The sequence below is a fragment of the Rattus norvegicus genome, chromosome 1 (genome assembly GCF_021556685.1).
Source record: "Rattus norvegicus strain SHRSP/BbbUtx chromosome 1, alternate assembly SHRSP_T2T, whole genome shotgun sequence".
Classification (NCBI taxonomy): domain Eukaryota; kingdom Metazoa; phylum Chordata; class Mammalia; order Rodentia; family Muridae; genus Rattus; species Rattus norvegicus.
This window is the reverse complement of record NC_141534.1, coordinates 19,754,606-19,763,882: the sequence shown is the minus strand read 5'-3', so window position 1 is coordinate 19,763,882 and position 9,277 is coordinate 19,754,606. Positions and strand designations below refer to the sequence as shown.

At 43.7% G+C, this 9,277-nt stretch overlaps 1 protein-coding gene across 4 annotated transcripts in view; it reads left to right on the top strand.

Moving 5' to 3' along the window:
* Arhgap18 (Rho GTPase activating protein 18) overlaps positions 1-9,277 on the top strand; it is a 233,047-nt gene that overhangs the window by 107,859 nt on the left and 115,911 nt on the right. Inside the window, exon 1 of one of the 4 annotated variants that reach the window (XM_087550210.1) lies at positions 2,566-2,731. The gene's annotated coding sequence lies outside the window, so the exon portion shown is untranslated. 4 annotated transcript variants of the gene reach the window in all.

The window sequence follows — 9,277 nt, the reverse complement described above, 5'->3', positions numbered from 1 at the left end:
ACTATTCATGTAAACAGGGAAGGCCGGGCACTGGTGACTCACAGTTGCTCCGTGACCTATGAACCAGAGTTAAAAGTCCTGAGGGTGTGGTGTGGAGAACCTAGGGTTTGGCCTGTAAGCAGAATGCCTGCTCACCATCTGTAGCTAACCGTTGTGCCCAAGCGGTGAGCTGTACAAATGAAGAACAAACAGGCTTTGGAATGAAGGATACTGAGGTGGCTTCGTTAACTCTGCACTGATGCTTGTATGGTTACAAACTCGAAGTTTCTGGAAGCTCTCAGCCCATAATTCTCCCAAGCATATGGGCAAGTCACAGAACCTTGAAGAAATTAGCATCCTCTGGGAGCCAAGGGGATTCTGGGAAAACCTCTAGCAGGTGTCAGTTTAATTAGGTAGGGAACTGTTGTTACCCTGGCATTTTCCTGGTTGTGTGGTTGGCTGGGAACTACTCTTCTTTGGCAGACTTGAGATTGGAGGTGCATTTCTAGGCCCCTCTCATGATCACATGGGTGTGCATAAGAGCTTTGTGTAATGACTAGGGCGAACAGCTCTGTTACTCATGACCATATGTCCAAGGGAGACGGAATGGTAGACTGTCCTCAGTAGGGCATCAGCACTGGTGGGTATCAGTACTTATTGCATAGTGGATGACTCTATTATTCAGAGAGGTGACCTGAGGACACATTCAGAGCTGGGCTCAGAGCTGTGTGGCCTTGAAGGGAATCTAGTTATCATAAGCTCTGTAAAATAGAAGTGTAGACACATGTACCCAAGCAGACATTTCTTTTTAAAATAAGGATTTTAAAATGTTTCGTAGCTCATTGGGATTATAAATATAAAAATGTCCTTCCTTTTCTAGGGGCGAGAAGAATGCGACACGGGCCAAATGGAGGGACAAACTGTAGAACCCAGCTAGGCCTCTTACTCCTGGGACATTGTAATGTTGAGGAACTGTAGAATTATCTGTATTCATCTTCATTGGTCAAGGGTGAAGGAATAGAGGAAGTTGGAGAGCAATGAGTGATCTTCTCCGTGCCGAGTTTGGAAAAGCTATCAAGTGATCTCTAACAATTTGTCCAGTTCACGGTCACGTTCGAGCGGACATTTTGGAAAGTATCTAATTACTGATCCTCACTCAGTCACTTCTGTTTGCCTGCTGCTGTCTTATGTGATCTGAAATGGTCTCTATGTTCGTGCCCGCTGTGTGATAGGAGCTGCATAATACCATAAGGGTAGCTATACCACACCACCCGGAAAATGCCAGGCTGAAAGCTCCCTATTAAATTAAACCGGCACCTGTTAGAGGCTTTCCCAGAATCTCCTTGGCCTCCAGATGATGCTAATTTCTTCAAGTTTCTGTCACCTGCAAGTATGTTTGGGGGATTATGGCCTGACAGCCTACAGAACCTTCGGTCTGTAACCATGTAATACTATAGTTGCAGCTTTCATTGTATGACTTGGGAAAAACCAAGGCACAAGACTTAAGGAACTCACTCGAGGTGACACGTCAGGAGAGTAAAGCTGAATTCTAAACTCTAGTCGGGTTCCATGGTCTATCCTGCCACTTAACCACACTGTGCCCCCTGTCTCCAGCCTGAGCTTGAGGAAAAACTGATTCTGCATTTCAATGATCTTGCCCATTCCACCATGATTTGAACCTAAAATGACCCACAGAAGCTCATGTGTGTAAACACTTGGTCGCTAACTTGTGGCAGTGTTTTAGGAAGTTACAGACCCCTATAGGGGGTTAAGTTAGGAGGTGGGGCCATGCAAGTGGATGTTGGTCATAGCCTCTAGTCTTTAAGTGTTATATACAGAACCTGTCACCTGTCTTTTAATTTATCTGCATCTTTTTGGCACAGGTCAGAGTGGGTATTGGATCCCTCGGAACTGGAGCTGCATATGGTTGTGTGTGTGTGTGTGTGTGTGTGTGTGTGTGTGTGTGTGTGTGTGTGTGTTATGACTCCTACCCAGGACCTCTAAATGAGCAGCCACTGCTCATAACCACTAGGCCAACTCTTAAACAGGAACCTGCTTTTCTTTCTGTCACCTTGTATTAAAACTGCTACTGTATACTTTTGTCAGAGGAGAAATGTACTCCAGCCACCAGACTTTTTCCCACTGCAGCAGACTGAGTTCTCTCTGAAACTAAGGACCCAAATCAACCTCTCTTCTTTTTCATTTTTTCCTTCAGATATTTTGTCACAGTGATTGAAAAGAAAAAAAAAAAAAGCAGGCTACTCACACAGGGTACATTGATTTGTTTTGGTGCAAGAGTTTATTAATTCTTTTTGACTTGGTACAAGGTTCTGCTTAAACTTGTGATCACCCTGTTTCAGCCTCCCAGGCACCAGCCTATGCAAACACAAGCAGTTCCCAGTGCTTGTACTTGGTCCACAGTACACAGGTTTATGGCCGTGAAGAGCTATATTTAGTATGGTAAACATTTTAGTGCTGATAGCCTCTGTAATTCAAGAGGGCTTGTTACCTATCATAGGGAAAATTTCACTAGAGAAGGGCGGGGTCAAGCTTTAGGTTATAACTTGCGTTTTGAGCTCGAGTGTTGTGACTTTGTGGTTTGGCTACCGTACGGTCAATCTGTCTAACCTGTCAGTAATATTGAGACTCATCAGGGGTCAAGCACTGATGACCTTGGAGGCCTCAAGAGTGCCAAAAGCTGTGACTACTCAGAGATCTCATTCCAGTGCGAGCATGCACATCTGTGAAGCCGGTGAGTGACCGTGTGTGTGTGTGTGTGTGTGTGTGAGTGCTTGCCTCTGTGAAGATACTAAGGAACCACACGGCACTCTGACATCCTCAGCTGTGGTATTAGGTGGTATTCTCAGTATCAAACACTTGAAAACAGCCTGAAGGAAACACAGGTCATTGGTGGCACAACTTCCTTGGTAATTTTACTCGTGTGATTGTTTTTTTCTGTCTTTGCTTTTTAGTTTTTATTCCACACACATTCTTAGACATGCTATCTTAACGCAGATGATTCTCCGGCTTAGATACTGTTACCCTTGCAGTTAAATTTTAACCCAGCTGCAGAATGCAGAATGTCTCAGCAGGCATTTTCTGCTAGGGAAACCACAGATATGTCAGGATGTGTACGTTGCTAAGGCACCACACGTATCATTTCCTTTCCTACTTCCCCTTGACCTCAACAGTCCTGTTGCTGGCTCCTTCACTCATGACATCTGAGTCATCCTGGACTCATCTTTCAGGCCTGCTCCAGGGGGCTGTTGCTAAGCTAGGTTTATTTTTTAATCTATTTTGGTTTTGTATTTTTGCTTTTTTTTCTGCCCAGCCTTCCTTTGTTTTCAAGCGCTGCAGCTCGACTTGACCGTCCTTCACTCGTCTCGTGCTGTAGAGGCCTGCTCCTTGGCCCTGGGCTGCTTCTCTCTTTCAGTCCTCACTTTGAAAAGTAACCGCGAGAGCTAGGGTCTAGCCCAGTGGTACGGGACTGCCTTGCTTGCACACGGAGCCCTGGTTTCAATCTTCAGCACCGCCAAGGACAGAAAAGTAATCGTCCTTCATGTTTTCTCGGTTCCTTTGTGTGACAGTCTTCCACTGAGAACGTCCCTGCAGCCTGCCAGCCTTCTCTGCAACCTTTCTTATTCCTGGTGGGGCTCTTGTTTACCGCATTCACCATGTGCCAAGGAAAGGCGCACCCTGCTTCTTCCTTACTGTGTTGTTGGAAGTAAATGGAGCCAGCTCTTAGGACAACTGTGACGTAGAATAGCCTCGTATATTTCTAGTGTCTACCCTTAGCTCCCTGGCTTTGTGACCCATTAGGGCTTTCTGTCTTCCTACCTATGACCTTGCCCCATAATTCACACTAATAAAACTATAAAAGACATCATATTGGTTTATGCTTGGGTGAATTCGCCGACAGATTCTTCTCTTCCTCCTCCTCCATCAGACAGGGTTTCTTCCTCCTCCATCAGACATCACATCATAGCCCAGGTTAACCTCAGATTTGTGTAGTTTTTCTGCCCCTGGAGTGCTGGGACTATGGACTTATGCTAGAACACCCAGCACAAATTATTTCATGTCAGATATTTTAATGAAACGGGGCTAATGAAAAGGGCAGTTTTGTTTTCTTTAATTTCTTTCAGAGGGGGCCGCGTTTGGCCAGTCAAATAGACCGCAGTGCTGTGTTGGCTACCTTTACTCTGCAGTCTAGAGAATGAACGCTTTTCTGGGTGGAGATACACCTGCGGCGTGGTTTATGTTTTGATGTGTACGGTCTGAGGTTTAATCTCAAGCACTATAATGATACCATTTTTCCTGAGGTATGTAAGTCTGAGAAAACCATTCCCAAGTTTAGCCTAAAAATGAAAGACAAGCAGAAGGAGAGAAGCAGAGCTCAATGTGAGATCTGATTATTCAGGGACGTCCTTTGATGGTGACGTATTTCTTGGGGATTGTTGTTCTTTGATAAAAGTGCATTACGTGTGTGAATTGTAAAAAGCCAGGCCTTATATGGGTGTGTGTTCCATTTAGTCTCTTTATTTTTGAGCTCACGTGACTAGTATTTTATCTGTCCTAGAATATAAACTCTTAGAATCTTTGAGCAGGTTGTTTCCTGTCTTCCTGGTCCCAACATCAAGTTTACACCGGCCATTGTGTATGCAGAGAGCCAGTATGTGTGTGTGCAACTGTACAGCCAGCATGTGTGTGCACATGTATACAGACTGTGTGTGTGCGCATATGTGTACAGCCAGTGCATGTGTGTGTGTGTGTGTGTGTGTGTGTGTGTGTGTGTGTTTGTACACATGTGTGCAGACATCATTGTGAGTGGCGACACTGTGAGATAATTTGCCTCATCCTTTGGAATAGGTTCCTTGTACTTCGGGTTGATTTCAGTAACAGGTCTTAAGAATATTACTTGCTAACCTGGGAGTCAGATATCCATGTTTCCATTTCTCTACACATTTAATCACACCAGGATACATCAGGAGGGTCTTGGAGGGTTTGCTTCTGTTCCTTCTGGAACTGTTTGTTCCTTGGCTCTGACATTCTTTTTTTGGTCATTTTTTTTTTATATTTTAATTTTTATTTATTGACTTTACATCCCACCCACTGCCCTCTTCCTGGTCACCCCCTCCCACAGTCTTTTCTCCCTCCCCTCTCCCCTTCTCCTCTGAGCACGTGGATCCCCCCTGGTTATCTCATCATTTTAAGTGTCTGAGGCTGGGCACATCATCTCCCACTGAAGCCAGACAAAGCAGCCCAGCTAGAAGAACATATTCCATATTCCACAGATAGGCGACAGCTTTTGGGGAAGCCCCCACTCCAGTTGTTAGGGACCCACAGAAAGACCAAGCTGCACATCTGCTACATAAGTTTGGGGAGGCCTAGGTTCAGCCCATGCATGTTTTTTGGTTGGTGGTTCAGACCCTTGTCTTTATTTTTTCGTTTGTTTTCTGGGTTCTATTAAACCAGGATGCTAGCCAAAAGCCACATGGAAGGGAGACAAGCACAATTCTGTGATCAAGTTAGGGTCCTAGCTTGGCTAGGAGTGAACATTATAGGTTGTTTGGAATTCAGCTACAGTTAATCTCCTTGGTGCCAGTTAGATGCCTTCTCATTCACACCTCCTGAGATTATCTTTTCTTTGGTTGGGTGGAATCTCAGGGGTGGGAAGAGATGGGGAAAGTCTTTTGTTCAAAAAACGATGGAAAATCTGAAAAATGAAATTATTTTTTGGATGTATTAGATCACCAACTCTTCTTTTAAAAAAGTTCTGTGATTCTGTAATTTCAGTGTCGTTTGTGTTCTCATGTGTGTGTGGTATTTACATACATGTTAGCATGCATGGACACATGTATGTATGGGATAAGTATGCATGCATGTATAGAGGACAGAGGTTGATACTGGATGTCTTCCATTGCTCTCTACCATATGTATTGAAGGACAGCCGCTTACTCAAACCCAGAACTCACTTGACTCGGCCTGTCTAGTTCTCTAGCTCTCTTCTTACATTCTCTGCCCTGTCTTCTAAGCACTGGGCTTACAGGTGGGCCTGTCCTCTCACCTCGAGTTTATTTATGCAGATCCTGGGGATCTGATCTCAGCCCTCCTCACCCTTACATGGCAAGAGCACCTGCCTCTGAGCCATTCCTCCATCCTCAACAGTGTGAAGTTTAAATCTGGGAAGTTCAAACGAATTTCACGAGAACTGTATAGTAGCCTTTTTCCTGGGCTGGAAGGACCTTCTGGGGTGAGGTACAGTGGAAAGGACATGATGGACTTTTCACACACATGACCTGCTGAGCACTTCTGCTCCCTAAGGTAAGGCCCTGAGGAAGGAAGAGGAGATGGTGGTCTTCCTAACCCAAGCTTGCGCCTCATCTTTGAGAATTTCGTAGATTTTGATGTTTAATGTTTTTGAACTGCCTCAAAAGTGTTTGCCCTACAACTGGGATACTTAACTAATGTCAAGTGGATTCTGATTACTTATTTGGAATTTGCCTCTGCATTACTGTTTCTTAAATTGTGCTTTAAGCCAACACAGAAGTGAAATAAATTATTTTGTCCATTCATTTTGCATTTTTTTTATTTATTTTTAAGTTAAAGGACATAAATGGCCCTGGCAAGTAGAAATGCTTTTCCACTGCAATATTTCTGTCTGAGGTGACAGTCCTGTTTTCACTTGAGAAGCTAAGGACTAAAGTGACCAGCGAATGGTAGCACAGATCTAGATTGGGAAGAAAGCAGATATTCATGGATACATGGATACATGGATTCATGGATACATGACCCCTGTGGGGTCACCCTTTCTTAATCGATTTTCTATGTAGGATATTTCCCGTTTTGGAGAAAACCTTTAAGTAGTTAAGAATAGTTCTGAATAAAAGTCCTTTTAATGGCTTGTGATCTACACACAGCCCAACGTGAGCTCAATATTGGAAGATGAGGTAGCAACTACCTTTCAGCAAAGAGTCCTCTGGGTTTCCAGATTCTAGGATGACAGCGACTCCCTACCCAGGCTCTTGGAGCGGGAGACAAGTCAGGCTGACATTGTTTCTTTTGAACTTTTGTGGCCAGGAAAGCATGGCCAAGCTACAATATAATTCTGAAGAGAGAGAGAGAGATGGAGAGGAGTTAGGTCTTACAGAGTTAGGTCTCAGACTTGCTGTGTAGTTGAGAATGACTTCCTGCATCCACCACCACCTCTTCCCATGTGCTAGGATCATAAGCTAACTGACGTGCTCACACATACCAGGTTTTGACTGGAACCTCAGTTTCTCCATTCTCTTCTATTATACATACAAGAACGGTTTTGGAGGTCGTAGCCAAGATTTACTGTTGGGGTCAGTGGGAAGCGGTTGTGATTAGAGGGTCCCCTGAATAAATATTGTGTGTCCCGTTCCAGTTCTGGAGACTGGAACGGACCTAGCTGCAGGATTCTACCATGCCAGACTCTGTGTGTGTCCATATTCTTCTTCTGTCATAGCATGCCTGAGAACTGGTACTTGTGGGCTTTTCCTCCCAGGGCTTTTCAATCCAGGTGGTAGGGTAGTGAAAGGAATGGATGAGTGAGAGTCATGGCCACTGTTTTGCAGTGGAATGTGAGGCTGGGCCTGAGGAGAAAGAGAGCAAGAAGGTTTTAATTGTGTTTAACATCAACTTTAATTGTGTGGTGTTTTTCAGGTCTCTTTAATTAATTCTCCACAGACTTTATGAATGAAAGAACCCAGGTGTAAACATTTGGGGGTCTTTCAAAGGTTGATGAACTCTTCAAATAGGTTTTGAACCTTAGACACCCTGGTCAGTCAGCTGACCATGGGAATATTAGCCTCATCTGACACTGAGAGATGAAGACGCTCTTGGCACCATGAAGGGGGAGCCCAGCTCTCCTCATATTTTTATCTCTGCCCACAGATTTTGTTTTTTGATTTCCCATCTCCAAACAGAGATGACAAGTTTCCGTTGACTTCAGCCACCACATTTGTGGGAACTTGTTTCGGTACCACGTGCAACTAGGGCAGGGGAAAAAGAGTAACGCTGAAATGGAAAGGAATTTGATCAGGATGCCGGTGCCCCCAACCTGTGATGGCAGAATTCTCTTTACTCACTTGTGTCAGTGTGTGTTCCGAAGGAAAGTGGAGCCTAGTTCAGGGTCACTCTGTCAGGTCAGCTTTCCCTAAACAGCCCTCTAACTGGGTCATGAGTAATTGTGCCAAGTCCCAATTTGACTGTAAATCTGACATTCTATCTGGCCTGCTTATAATTATATCCACATTTTCTGGCAGACAGTAGGTCCTCAGTAAATATTTTCCAAATGAGTACATTTCAAAGCCTGAGTACTTTTCCTAATTGGCTTCAATCTGCCATTCCAGCTATTTTCCCTCACAATTTTTTTTTTTCATATTCTTGCCAGGAGGGGGAACCAAGTTGGTAGGATATAAATAATGGATAACAACTACAATTTCTCCTTTGAATAGTAACTGTCCAGATGACAGGTGGCACCAGAATAGACTGATTGGGTAATAAATATTAATTGAAACATTTTTTGTTACATCTCTTAGAGAAAAGGCAAATTAGGACAAATGAAATGTGCATTAAGGATTTAGTAAGAAATATACTTTGGAGTGCATTCGTAGAGTCGGTCAGATAACACTCAAATGCATCCTACCACCTGCAGGATTCTCCATGATGGTGATATTCTCAGTGTCAGGCTCTGAATTATAGGTTTTTAAAAACATACTAGAAAATATTAAAACTAAAATTGTTTTAGTGGAGGACACCTAGCTATTTGGTGACTTCTCCGCAGCTGACAGTAAGATGCTGATCTTTGGGCTAGGGCCATTATCTTGTCTAGTATAGTTAGTGGAGAAGTATGTTTGCCTTTTTGTGCAAAATTCAAGCACTTGGAAATGTTTTCATAGCAGCTCAATGAATACAGATACGTTTAACATCCAAATTCAAAGTTTTCAGTTGAGGAAAATTAGAAATTCCAAGCTGAAGCCACATTCAAGAAAAATGAATCTGAGTCCCTGGGTGTCAGATTTTTGCTCCTTTGTTTCAGTGACACCCAGGATAGCATGGCGGGGACACAGACAACTTTGAGAACTATGGTTCTGTTCTATTGTCCAAGCTCTATTAAGGTGCCAACTCCCTGTTTTGAGAAAGGGTCTCATGTATATGATTAGGCCTTGAACTCAAACCTGATGTGTAACTGAGAATGACCTTGAACTCTTGACCTTCTACCTCTATTTCTTGATTCCTTGGATAATAGGATGCTTCTTGAATGGCAAACAAACCC